We start from the raw sequence: 14,434 nt of genomic DNA on the forward strand, positions 1-14,434 counted from the left end.
TGCTGTATAGACACGTCTAGAGGATTGTGTTGTTATGGCAATAAACAACAAATCTTTTCCACTTGGCAGCATAGCAGGCTCTAGTGGTAGGGCGTCTAGCTTCTCTGATGACGTTCATACAGTCAGGGGGAAGGTTTAGGTATCCGAATTCTAGGATTTCAGGAGCCAGATCGCAAGGTTGAGCTGAGCTGGGTCCGGGTGCCTGATCTCTGCATTGTTCTGGGTTAGGAGGCATGGTGAGAGGTGTAGCTTTTGGTGTGGTACTACCGAGAGTTCCAGCAGCGTGGTGTACCACGGTTGTCTGGCCCATGTTGGAGCTACTAGGATCAGTGTTAGGGAATGCTGTTGTAGCTTTCGCACCACTAATGGAATTAGTGGGAGAGGTGGAAAAGCGTACGCAAATTTGTCTGACCAGTTCATCCATATCGCATTGCCTTTGGACAATGGGTGTGGATATCTGGCGGCGAAGCTTGGGCATTTTTTGTTTTCGTGGGTGGCGAAGAGGTCTATCTGCGGATGCCCCCACATTTGAAAGAATGGGTGAAGAACCTGCGGGTGAAGTTCCCACTCATGGATCTGCTGCGTCTGTCTGCTGAGCATATCTGCCATGGTGTTTTGGACTCCTGGGACATGTTGGGCTAGGAGAAAATTTTTGTGTGGAATTGCCCATCTCCATATGCTCTGTGCTAGTTGAGAGAGCTGTGGAGAGTGTGTGCCGCCTTGTTTTTTAATGTAATACATGGCAGTCATGTTGCCTGTGCGAATGAGGACTGCCTTGCCTAAAATCTGTCTCTGAAAGGATTTTAGGGCTAGAGAGATTGCTAGTAACTCCAGATGGTTGATATGGAGTAACTTTTGTTGCGGCGTCCATGTGCCCTGCACTGTAAGGTGTAATAGATGAGCTCCCCAGCCGGAGAGCGATGCGTCTGTTAGTATTATTTGTGGAACCAGGTCCAGGAACGGTCGACCTTTGGAAAGGTTTGTGGTGTTCCACCACTGCAGAGAGCGATGGGTGCGACCGTCTACCAACACCAGATCTGTCAGTTGCCCCTGGGCCTGGTTCCATTGGCGCGCTCTTCCAACTCTTGGAGGGGACGCATCTTGAGTCTTGCGTGGGGCACTATGAAAATGCAAGAGGCCATCATCCCTATCAGTTGCATAAACACTCTTGCTGGGAGGGAGTGTTGAAGTATGAATCTTTGACGCAAAGCCTGAATGCTTGCAATCCTGGCCGGATTAGGGTAGGCTATGGCTTTTGAGGTGTCTATGGTGGCACCGAGGTATTGCTTTATGTGGGATGGTGTTAGCTGGGACTTTTGGTGGTTCACCGTGAAGCCTAGTTGGTGAAGTAGTTGGATTGTAGTGGCGGTGTGGTGTACACATTGGTTGTAGGACGTGGCTTTTATCAGCCAGTCGTCCAAATATGGGAAGACGTGAATGTGCTGTCTTCTGAGATGTGCCGCCACTACCGCTAGGCACTTTGTGAATACCCTTGGTGCTGTTGTGACTCCGAATGGGAGCACCTTGAACTGGTAGTGTTGCCCGTCCACTACAAATCTGAGGTACTTTCTGTGAGCATGGTGTTCGGAATGTGAAAGTATGCGTCTTTCAAGTCCAGTGTGGTGAGAAAGTCGTTCTGGGAGTGGAGCGGAAGTACCTGCTGAAGTGTTACCATGTGAAAATGGTCTGAATGTATGTATGTGTTTAGGGGCCGGAGATCTAGAATAGGTCGTAGAGTCTCGTCCCTTTTTGGTTTTAGAAAATATAGGGAGTAGACCCCTAAATTTTGCTGATTGGTGGGAACTTGTTCTATTGCCTGTTTTTGTAGGAGGGAGATTACCTCCTGTTTTAGTAATGTGGAACGTTCTTGTGACATTGGGCGTTGCCTGGGTGGAATGTTTGGGGGGCTAGATGTTAATTCTAGGCAGTACCCTGACCGAATAATTTGGGTCACCCATTTGTCTGAGGTGATGGTCTCCCAGACCTGAAGGAAATTTTGTAGTCTGCCCCCGACCGGAGTGGGATGGTCTGGAGTGAGCGGGGGGGGGGGGACGAAGTCATTGGGTAGGCGGTGTGGCAGAGCGGGAGGTATTTGCTTTGCCTCTGCCTTTATTGTTATTGCCCCTATAGCCGCCTCTTTGATAACCCCTTGTGAAGGTGGACTGAGTGGGGGATTTGTAGGAAGTGGACGCGCTATCTGAGGAGTAGCCTCTAGATGTACTCCGAAAGGAAGAGCGGCGAAAGGAGCGCCTAGGAGGGTGTGACTGCAGGGCTCCCATAGATTTCGCCGTATCAGTGTCCTCCATTTTTCCGAGGGCCTCATCTACCTTTGGGCCCAATAGGTGTTCTTGGTCAAAGGGATGATTTAGGATGGAGACCTGTAGCTCTGGTTTGAAACCTGATATTCTCAGCCAAGCATGGCGACGGAGGAGGACGCTAGTATTAATGGCCCTGGAGGCTGTGTCTGCTGCATCTAAGGCACAGCGTATGGAGGTGTTAGTTATTGTCTTACCCTCTTGAATTAATTCATTGGCCCTATTTTTGTATCTTTCCGGGAGGTGGTGCATTATGGTTTCTAATTCATCATAATGTGCCCTATCGTATCTGGCCAATAGCGCTTGGGTGTTGGCGATACCCCATATATTGGCTGCCTGTGACGCAGTGCGCTTTCCTGACGCGTCCAGTAGCTTTGACTCTTTATCAGGTGGTGGTGCTTCGCCTGACGCCTGGGAATTTGACCTCTTTCGTGCAGTGGAAACCACTAGGGAATCTAGTGGCGCTGGCCCTTTGATATAGGCAAGATCTGTGGGGCAGCTTTGTACTTTTTCTCTATGCGTGGGTTAATGACCCTGGCCCTGACTGGGTCCTTAAAAACCTCTGGCGCATGTTTTACCACCCCCTTGAGCATAGGTAGTATAGAGGTAGACCTATGTGCGGTATCAAATGTGTCGAGGAGGAAATCCTCCTCCACTGGGTCAGTGTGTAACTCTACCCCGTGATAATGTGCTGCCCTCTGAAGTAGGTGGTGGAAACCTAATGAGTCTTCCGGTGGAGATGGCCTGGAAGGGTAAAGGTCATCTTGTGGGACGTCTGGAATATCTGGGTTATTGTAGTTGTCCCATGGGTCTGGGGATCCTGTAGGGGTGGGGTCTTGGGGCACATCCCCTGGATCGTGATATGGGTCCCCCTGATCATCATCGTCTGGAGACGGGGTCGGAGAGCGATGAGGTGGGGGTGGAGAAGGCGGAGGGGGCGGAGGTGGGGAGGGTGGAGGAGGTGGGGAAGGTATTCTGAAAGGGGAGGTAGCAGAGTCCTTCCTCTTTGGAGGTGGAGGCGGAACCGGTTTGTCCAAATGTCTCTTTTTGGAAGAGAGTGCCAAATGTCCAGTTTTTGGATCCTTGGTAAGAGTTTTTTGTAAGGGATCCGGTGTAAACAGTTCCTGTGACGATGTTTGTTCCGTCGGCGCCGAAGTCTTCGGGGCCGTTGACTTTTTAGGCTTGTCCGTGCCGTGCTTAGCACTGGGCTTGGGAACCTCCGATTTCTTGGTCGGTGCCGAGGTGGGCTCCGGCGTGCAAGTGTCGGTGCCGAGGGCCTTATGGGGTTTGGTCGGTACCGAAGATGGCGTCGGTACGGAAGCGCTGGGTTTCGACACCGAGGACTTCGGTGCGGAGCTCGGTGTCGAGGTAGAGGCCGGTTTCTTTTTCGGTGCCGAAGTGTGTTTGTCGGCACCGCTGGAAGGCTGGCTCGAGCCTGAGCCACCGGAAGGCTTATTTGGCTTCTTCACCGGGCCCAAAGGTGGGGTGTGTGAAGCAGTGTCTCTGGTCTTGCCTAGGCCCGGAGGCGAAGGCGTGACCGAAGCCTTTTTGGGTGTCGGCACGGGTGTGTGGGGGGGGGGGGGGGTAAATTACTCACGACCCTCTGCGCTGGGATGATGTCCTCTACATCTGAGTCGTCGGCTTTGGAAGCACTGACGAGGTCCTCTTCGGTGCGCTGCTGTCCCGGATCTTCGACGTCGTCTCCGAAGAAGTCGATTGGAACGGAGGTCGAGGAGTGTGCCATGTTTCGTCTGGCTCTTCGCTCCCGAATAGTCTTTTTCGATCTGAAAGACTTACAGGCCGGACAGTCTCGAGCCTCGTGTTCAGGGGAGAGGCGGAGGTTGCACACCTCATGAAGATCGATGTGGGGGAATTTGGACCCACATCGAGGGCACTTCTTGAATGGAGTTCTTTCCATCAGCCGGGACCGGAGCTTGGGTAGGCCCGAAGGCCGCCGTCGACGACTGGAACCGTAGATTTGTCGATGAGAAGGTGATTGAGGAGATCGCGATCGAAACAATATCGCGATGTGAGTGAGGATTCCGCTTCGATCGTCGAACTGGAAATATTCGGAACCGGAGCGCGAAGATTACATCCGAGCCCGATGGCGGAAAAAAACCAATCTGAGGATGGAGCCGAAGCCCATGCGCAATACGATACAAAGGAGGAGTCGCCGACCTCGTGACTTCCAAAGACTTTCCAAGAGGAAAAACAAACTGCAAACATCCGGGCCCAAGACCAGATGGCGATCTATGCAAAAGTGTGTAATCTGCAGCTCATATGCCTCGAACATAAACATAATAACACCATACTTCAGCCAAAAGACTCGGCATATGCCCACCAAATATTCCTGTGCCCCTATTCCCCAAGATAAAATACGTGCCCCTTCCGGGTAACTTGCCTGAAGCCTTGACTCTTCTTAAGAGTTGTGGTGGCCTCATCCTTTCAGTCTTTCCCCAGGATGTCAGGAACACCGTTTTTTCTTTTTTCCTACCGGTCCTCTGCTTCTTCTGGCGCTGAGATTGTCCCTCTGCTCCGCAAGGTTTAGAAGGGCGGTAGCTGGGTCCTCTCAAGTCCCTCCGACGGACCCGTCCCGCTGTCCTCACTCTGGTCATCCTCCTCACTTGGAGTGCCACCGCGCTCCTCTCCGCCTCGTTGCCACTCTGTGCCCTCTGATCCCGGTGTTCTCTGCCAGGAGACACTGACCTCCTCATGTTCAGACAGCCTATAAGCCCACTGTGGCCAACAAGAAGGCATGACCTCACCTACGATTAGAACACTAGTCGAGGTTAAGGTTGTGCCCCCGAGGTCCGCACCGTAGTCATCGCCCATACTGCCTCGCTGGCCCTGCCACAGAGGTGTTGGAACTAGAGCCAGAACCAAGACTGGCTTGGAGGATTCAACTGGCGCCAAGGGCGTACCCACCTATGGCACTCCGGAGGTCCTCTTGGATCCTTGGGGACTGAAGGCACGTCAGAGGGAGTTGGTACGATTCAAACAGCCGAAGCATAGATGCGAGGAACTCTTCCATCTGACATGGCATCGTTTTTGGCCCCGGAAACGGACTGCATTGAAACCAGCTGCAGGATAGGCTCTGAAGTCAGTCGACTTTGGGAGCAAGATCAAGAGTTGTGGTACCAGCCCCACGTCTGTTCTGGTGAGAGTGGCATGAGGAGGTGGAATCTGGCTTAAGATTTGTGTTTCTTTTTCTTTTTACTTCCCTGACAATTTGGATGGCGACAAAGAAAGAACTCTACAGTGGCTTCATCAACTTCAGGAACAGGATTGAACTTTTGACGTGGACTCTGACTTGGAGAGATTCCTGTGAGAACTCTGTTTATGCTAGGTAAAGTAAAGCTTCACCTTGCAGTTGCTGTAGGCCTTTGAGTAGTGGCTCGCCACCAGAGAAATACCTGGTGGGGATCTGTTACAGACATTTGTTTGCAACGGTCCCTACAGTTCTTAAAACCTGTTTGGGAGTGTCGTCACTTCAAAATTTAACTTTTATTTTGCAAGGAAGTGTCTCTGAGAGACACGAAGGGAGCTCCCAATCTGTGCCGGTGCCGTGGAATGAAAGGAACGTACATCAGTGACAAATGCAAAAACAACAATTGATGGACAGAATGCAGAACAATGTCATACATTCACCCCAGTACAGAGATCTGGGCCTAAATCCATCGTTTTTTTGCTCACCATGCCATTCCAGTTTGAACCCAGCCATATGCAAATCAGTCTTGACCCTGTGCCCCATGGGAACAGTCCAGCCCGAACTGCCAAGCCAGGTCCTCCCTGGACTGGAAACAAGCATCCTAGGACCAGTTTCGGGCTTTCAGCCCTCGTCAGCCAGGATAGCTTGATTCCAGTGGCATGGAGAGCACGTACATCAGTGCACAGTGGTGGTGCCTGTATAGCCTTCGCACATTATTTCTGGAGCAGAATGGTGCCATTGTGGAGCCCACTGCGCCACCTAAATGCTCACTGAAGTACTGCAGAAAAGTTTCTGTATCTAGTCTGATGCCTAGGTAAAATTCAAAAGATGAAGAATCTCCAGCTAGAAGTCTATATCAGAATTTTCGGTACTGTGGTGAAATTGCCTGGATGGAGACAACAGACAACAATTGAGCTGTGGAACAACGTCCTTAAATAGTTTTAACACCCAATCAAGCTTTCACCCCAAACATGGGCCCATGAAAGGGGATGTCATTAGGGATGTTTACAAGTCTCCAGAAAACCCTGATGATCTTATCTAAGAAAGCCTATTAAGCATGACACTGCCGGTATACCTCCACTTGCACAGTCTGTAGTATCCAAGCTGACACACAGGGCACATTTGGCTTCGTCCTGACCACCTTGCATTGTTTGGGCCAACGAGGTCCAGAGCTCTTCCTGGACGGCCAGCAAGACACAGCTGGCCATGCCCAACCAAGCATGGGTGTATCTATCCAAAAGGCATACAACTGGGGTGTCCCCGAAAGAGTACCACTGGGAGCTGGAAAAGCATTCAAAATGTGCTGCAAGGTTTCTTTAAAAATCGTTATCTGCTGTGGTGTGTTGACGACGGCCTAGGGAATTTGTGACACTCCTGGACCAATTGCAGGACCAAGTAAGTCAGGTGACACCAGTCTGACGAGATCATCTTTATAGTGACACCTTTGCACATTCTCACTGGACTGCGCGCGGCTGGACAGAGTAAAGTTCTTCTTAGTTTTTTTGCACTTATGGCATGTCTTTGACTTGGACTTACCAGAAGACTGACTGCCAACTGAACATTTCAAAGAAAAACAGTCAACTTGGAGTAGCATTTTTGCTTCAACTGTGAGCTTTTTTATATTTGCAATGTAGAGATTACTCTTGTTCTCGGACTGCATTGGATTGCACAAGAGCACACTTGCCGTACAACTTTAAGTTGTGATATGAGCACAAGCTTCACAATTACACATTGTGCAGATTCAGCACAGATACCAGTTTCCTGCAGTCTGTGCACAGTTTGAATCCAGTTATTAACTTCCATAGTGGAGTTGTTGTATCAGCATTGTAGGCAAGTGTCGGCTGCACAAGTATAGTAGTCCTCAATCTTTCTATTACTTGATGATGCTCAATTAGACGTGACCCCACCGCTTAGAAGTCCCATATAAGAGAAAATGTATTTCTCTCCCAATAATAAAACTGATGTAAAGGAGCATACAAATCTATACAATTAAACTGGAAAGTACAATCAATATCTTTGAATCCACAAAATCCAGAAAGCATACAGCAAGAAGTCTTGAAAATTCTTGTATTCAATTTTTCTTTATTCGCAGTCAAGTGCGAGAATCCATACTTCAGCCCAGCCAACGCATTTCGTCCAACATGGACTATCTCAGGGTTGGGGTCTATCTTTCATATATAGATGAAACTATCTTCTTTCTATTCCGTTGCAAACATACAAGCTGGGATTCCCCCGTAGTGTCCAATAAGCTTCAAGGATACTTGCCTTTATATCAAATCTGCCAAGTGCAGCGATCAAGTTCCTAAGCCGTTCGTCTATCCGTTACTTAGTGGCGGATAGATAAATGACTTGGGAACTTGATCGGAATAGAAAGATGATTGTTTTATCTATATATGAAAGATAGACCCAACCCTGAGGAAGTACATGTTGGACGAAACGTGTTGGCTGGGCTGATGTATGCATCTCGCACTTGACTGCGAAAAAACAAAAAATTGAATACAAAAATTTACTAGACTCCTTGCTCTATACTTTTCTGGATTCAAAGATATTGAATATGCTACTTACCAGTATGCATCTGTTCTTGGCATGTAGGGCTGCTGACATTCATATCTGTGCATAGATCGCCGCCTAGTGTTGGGTCCGGATGTTTGCACGTTGTTGTCCTGGAAGAGTCTTCGAAGTATCCTGAGATAGGTGACTCCTCCCCTGGACCACAGTGCGCATGGGCATCCTCTCCATCCTCAGATTGTTTTTCGCCATTGTGGCAGTGATGGAGTAGATACAGAAAGTGATGACCATGCTTACAGTAATTCTGAGAGCTGCAGCTGCTACAGGCGCCGGGGAGGAGGGTGGGCGATATGAATGTCAGCAGCCCTACATGCCAAGAACAGATGCATACTGGTAAGTAGCATATTCAGTTCGAGGCATGTGGGCTGCTGAATTCATATCTGTGCATAGAATATATAGCAGTACCCTCTATTAGCGGCGGCTACCAGTGCCAGCTGCAGCGGTCTGAAAAAGAGTTTTGAGAACAGCCTGTCCTACAGCTGCCTGCTGTTTTGATTGCACATCTACACAATAGTGTTTGGTAAATGTATGTGTAGTGGACCAGGTGGCTGCTCTACATATATCATGCAAAGGGATGTTTCCCAGGAAAGCCATGGAGGCCCCTAACTTACGTGTTGAGAGGGCTCGTGGGGGAATCGTTAATGTGCGTTTAGCTTTTTGATAGCAAATTTGAATACATTTAACGATCCATCTGGCTATACCTGCTTTGGAGATGGCGTTACCTTTGTGGTGTGGGGCAAAGGCAACGAAAAGTTGTTTTGTTTTCCTAAAGACTTTAGTCCTGTCTATATAGTACATGAGGGCTCTCTTTACATCTAGTGTATGGAGTGCTCTTTCCGCGACAGTTTGTGGGTTTTGAAAGAAAACAGGCAGTTCGATAGTTTGATTCATGTGGAACTGCGATATCACCTAGGGCATGAATTTGGGGTTGGTACGTAGTACGACCCTGTTGGCGTGAACCTGTATGAATGGCTCTTGAACGGTTAGTGCCTGGAGTTCACTAACTCTCCTCAAAGAAGTGATCGCTACTAGGAAAGCTACTTTCCAGGTGAGGAATTGAATCTCGCATGAGTGTAAAGGTTCGAAGGGTGGACCCATCAGGCGTGTGAGGACCAAGTTGAGGTTCCACATTGGAGCTGGTGGGTGGCTTGGAGGAATTACACGTTTGAGTCCTTCCAAGAATGCTTTGATGGCAGGCACTCTGAATAAAGAGAGGTGCTGCCTGTTCTGGAGATAGGCTGATATTGCGGTCAAATGGACACGTATTGAGGTGTATGCCAGATTGCATCGGTATAGGTGTAAGAGGTAACAGATTATGTTTTGGATGGATGCGTCTAGCGGGTTAATGTCATTGTTATTGCAATAAATGACGAACCTTTTCCATTTGGCTGCATAGCAAGCTCTGGTAGTGGGTCTTCTAGCTTCCTTAATGATGTCCATACAGTCAGGTGGCAGGTTTAGGTAGCCAAACTCTAGGACTTCAGGAGCCAGAGTGCCAGGTTCAGCTGTTGCGGATCTGGGTGCTGAATCTCTCCATGGTTCTGCGTCAAATGCGCGGGTTTGATCCGCAGCCTTTGATGCGGCACCACGGAAAGTTCGAGAAAGGTGGTGTACCATGGTTGGCGTGCCCATGTTGGAGCAACCAGGACGAGTGTTAGTGAGTGTTGTCTGAGTTTGCGTGCCACCAGCGGTATCAATGGTGCTGGGGGAAAAGCGTACGCAAATCTGCTGGACCAGTTCATCCATATCGCATTGCCCTGCGACTGCGGATGTGGGAACCTGGCGGCAAAGCTTTGGCATTTTGCGTTTTCGCTTGTGGCGAATAGGTCTATCTCTGGATGACCCCACTGCTGGAAGTACGGTTGGAGTACTGATGGGTGTAACTCCCACTCGTGCATTTGGTGGCTGTGTCTGCTGAGCAGATCCGCCATCTGGTTGTCCTTGCCGGGGAGGTGTTCCGCCATGAGGAACATGTTCCTTTGAATGGCCCACTTCCACATGCTCTGAGCCAGATGAGACAACTGTGGAGAGGGTGTTCCTCCCTGCTTCTGTATGTAGTACATGGCAGTCATGTTGTCCGTCCGGATCAACACGACTTTGCTGCACAAATGTACTTTGAATGCTTTCATTGCCAGGAAGATTGCCATCAGTTCTAGAAGGTTGATGTGCATCTTCTTTTGTTGTATTGTCCATAGTCCCTGCACTGTGTAGTTGAGTACATGAGCTCCCCATCCCTGGAGAGACACGTCCGCTGTCAGTATTATTTGTGGAACAGGCTCTTGGAACGGTCGGCCCTTGCAAAGGTTTTGTGGATTCCACCAATGCAGAGAGTTGTATGCCCGACCGCTCACCAACACTAGGTCTTTTAGTTGCCAGTGAGCCTGATTCCATTGACGTGCTAAGCACTCCTGAAGCGGGCGCATATGTAGTCTCGCGTGTGGGACTATGAAAATGCAGGAGGCCATCATGCCTATCAACTGCATGAACACTCGCGCAGGAAGGGAGTGTTGGGGTTTGAACTTGGAAATCAGCAGTTGCATGCTGTTGATCCTCACTAAATTTGGCTGAGCTGTGGCCGCCAGAGTGTCTATGGTCGCACCTAGGTACTGTTGTACGTGTGCGGGTTGGAGATGTGATTTCGGATAATTTAGTGAGAACCCCAGACCGTGAAGAAGGTGAATGGTGCGGGACATGTGGCTGGCACATTGCTGGGCTGACTTTGCCTGAACAAGCCAGTCGTCCAGGTAAGGGTAGACGTGAATGTGTTGCCTCCGTAGATGTGCAGCCACAGTAGCTAGGCACTTTGTGAAAACTCTGGGTGCTGTTGTCACGCCGAAGGGAAGAACCTTGAATTGGTAGTGCTGCCCTTGAATAGTGAACCTGAGATATTTTCTGTGTGAGGGGTGAATGGGTATGTGGAAATACGCATCTTTGAGGTCTAGCGTGGCCAGGAAGTCTCCCTGTTTGAGCAGCGGGAGGACTTGTTGTAGGGTGAGCATGTGGAAATGCTCTGAGAGAATGTAGAGGTTGAGGGGTCTCAGGTCTAGTATAGGTCTGAGTGACCCGTCCTTTTTTGGTATTAAGTAGTACAGGGAGTACACCCCCGTACCTTGCTCGTGGACGGGTACGACCTCTATTGCGCCTTTTTTCAGCATACTTAGCACTTCCTGCTGTAATAGCGCTAAGTGCTCTGAGGACATAGGACGGTGTTTTGGCGGTATTGTGGGTGGAGTGGAGGTTAATTCTAGGCAGTAACCGGGTTTGATAATATCTTTGACCCACCTGTCCGTGGTGATGTTGTTCCACGTGGACAGGAACCTTTGTAGCCTTCCTCCGACAGGTGTTATGTGGTCGGGAGGAAGGGAGAGGGCGTCACTGTTTGTTCTTGGGGGAGGACCTGGTATTGCCGTATCCGCGTCATCTGCCCTTTGTGCTGGAGCCACGATAACCACCCCGGGTGTTTTTATCGTAGGTACTTTGTGTGTTGCCCTTGTTGTAGGTTTGCTGTGACCCCTGTCCTCTACCTGCTCCTCTATTTCCGGGGCGACGAAAGGAGCCACTCCGAAAGGTCTGCGTTTGGAGAGCCCCCATGGACTTCGCAGTGTCTGTGTCCTTTTTTATTTTTTCTAGTGTCGTGTCAACTTCTGGTCCGAATAAGTAGTCGGGGTTGACCGGCTGATTGAGGATGTTATTTTGAACCTCAGGTTTGAATCCGGAGATTCGTAACCAGGCGTGTCGTCGTAGCATGACGCTGGTGTTTATTGCTCTGGCAGCTGTATCTGCGGCATCCAGTGTTGTCCCTCCCTGATGAGGATCTCTGCTCCCTCTTTGTATTGGTCAGGGAGATGTTGGAGTAGGGTTTCTAATGTGTCATAGTGTGCGCGATCGTAGCGAGCTAGGAGCGCCTGGGTATTGGCAATACGCCATATGTTAGCTGCCTGGGCTGCAACCCGTTTGCCGGAGGTCTCTAGCACCTTGGACTCTTTGTCCGGGGGTGGAGCATCCCCAGTTGTCTGCGAGTGCGCCCGTTTGCGAGCATTAGCGACTACGATGGAATCCAGAGGCAACTGGCCTCTAATGTACGTAGGGTCTCCAGGCGCCGACCTATATTTTTTGTCGATCCTGGGGTTTATTACTCTTGCCCTGGTGGGTTCTTTGAAAATGTCCTTTGCTGGTTTGAGGACACCTTTCAACATGGGTAGAGTTTTGATATTCCTTTCTGAGGATGCGAAAGTATCCATTAGAAAATCGTCCTCGATTGTGTCAGAGTGGAGTTGCACACCATGATTGGCCGCAGCACGTTCAATGAGGGCGTTGAATGCGGCAGTGTCCTCTGTGGGAGACGTTTTCGCGCCATATAGCTGCGTGTCCTGTGTATCCATAGGTGCACCCGGGTCTACAGGGTCATCCCAAGCCTGGTCAGGGTCCTGTTGGCCTTCAGGGTGCATCTCTTTGGGGTAGGGGACGTCGTCACCCATGTAGTCCTCCAAAACGTCGGTTTCAGAGGGTGTCGGAGAGAAGGGCTGTGGATCTAGGTAGGAGGTATGGAGACGTTCGTAAAGAACTGGTTCCGAATCTGCTGGCAGCTTTTTCTTTAGCGGGATCCGGTAGGAGTCCAAAGCTCGCTCGGAAGATATTCTCCGCTTGTGGAGCATAATTTTGCTGGTGTCGGCATCGATGATGTGGGACGGTGACGTCTCCATAGGAGAGCGGTCGGCAGGTGTGATCCTAGTTTGGGTGACACGTGTTCTGATTTCAAACATTTTGGGCGCCGTGGATGGCGGCAGGCCAAAAGTGATGTCGGGTGTTGCAGGAGAAGCTTTTTGAGCTTTTTTCGGCTCGGAACCCGACGTGTTCTGGAGGGCTGCCTTTTCTTTGATGCGTTGCAAGGACGCTGCAACTTGTCGCACCTGGAACGCCGACGGTTCTTTGGCGCCGAGCGGTTCTGTAGAGGCAGACGTGGACTTCTCCGGGGCCACGGGGTCATCGAGTCGAGGAGAGGTAGTAGCCGTCGACGGCGTCGATGATTGGGCCTTAGGTGCTGCTTTGGAAGTGGTGTGCGACGCAGCGGCCATCTTGACCTTCGTGGCCGGAGCCGATTGTTTCGGTGCCGGGTGCCGAGGCGGTTTGGTGGTACCGATGGCCTTTTTCCGTGTGTCGGCGCCGACGTCGGCTTCTGCGAGTTCGGCACCGAAGTCTCGTTTGGTGCGGTCGGTGCCGACGGGTTTGGCTGGCGCCGAAGGTGTAGTGGGCTTCGATCCGACCAGTGTCACTTTCAGTTTCGGTTTCTGTGGAACCGATACGACTTTTGGTTTTGGTTTCGAGGAAGGGAAACCAGTCGTTTTGGGTACTAATGGCTGTCGCTGAATGTCCGAGGCCGGGCCCGAGGGCGGGGCCGAAGAACTGCGGGATAGGTCTTGGGTAAGGCCCGAAGGCGATCCCTCGACTGGAGCCATAGACTGACACACTGGGATATCCTCCGTCTGTACGGGTAGGCCGTGCTCGTCACCGGAGCTACTTTCTTCGGCCCCTAAGGCCTCATCGTAGTCTCCTACCTCGGTGTCGGCTTCATCCCTGTGAAAGAGTTGTTCTTCGATGTCTTCCGATCCGGAATCGTGTTCGGAAGCGGGGCTGGAGGGTAGGTTCTCCACGCCTTCCACATCCTCGTCCTCGGCGCTGAAGATGTTGGTCGGGGCCGGTGCCGCTTGCTGCGCTTCAAGTCTCGCTGCTCGTCGATTCCGGAGAGTCTTTTTGGATCGGAATCGGGCACAGGCCATACATGTGGATTCGTCGTGATCCGGTGAAAGGCATTTGTTGCACACCGGGTGGACGTCGACATGGGGATATTTCGCATTGCAAACAGGACACCGCTTGAATGGTGTCCTCGATTCCATCGTCGATGTGGGGTCGATGGTCGAATATGATGCGAAAGAGTTGTTGTTGAAATCAGTAAACTAACAAGTAACCGTCGATACCTATCGGGAACAGTACCGACACGAACTAAAGGCCTTTTGGCCTGAAAAAAGTTTTCCCTAACTTGAGTCAAGATAAGCACATCCGAACCCAATGGCGGAAAAAAACTATCTGAGGATGGAGAGGATGCCCATGCGCACTGTGGTCCAGGGGAGGAGTCACCTATCTCAGGATACTTCGAAGACTCTTCCAGGACAACAACGTGCAAACATCCGGACCCAACACTAGGCGGCGATCTATGCACAGATATGAATTCAGCAGCCCACATGCATCGAACTGATTGTACCTTACAGTTTAATTGTATAGATGTGTATGCTCCTTTACATCACTTTATTGACTTCCATAGTATTATGACGTCACCATGGAGCCC

General features: G+C 50.4%; 1 protein-coding gene across 3 annotated transcripts in view; it reads right to left on the bottom strand.

Moving 5' to 3' along the window:
- GIGYF2 (GRB10 interacting GYF protein 2) overlaps positions 1–14,434 on the bottom strand; it is a 1,663,629-nt gene that overhangs the window by 176,964 nt on the left and 1,472,231 nt on the right. The window lies entirely within an intron of this gene.

This window comes from Triturus cristatus, chromosome 11 (assembly GCF_964204655.1).
Source record: "Triturus cristatus chromosome 11, aTriCri1.1, whole genome shotgun sequence".
Lineage (NCBI taxonomy): Eukaryota > Metazoa > Chordata > Amphibia > Caudata > Salamandridae > Triturus > Triturus cristatus.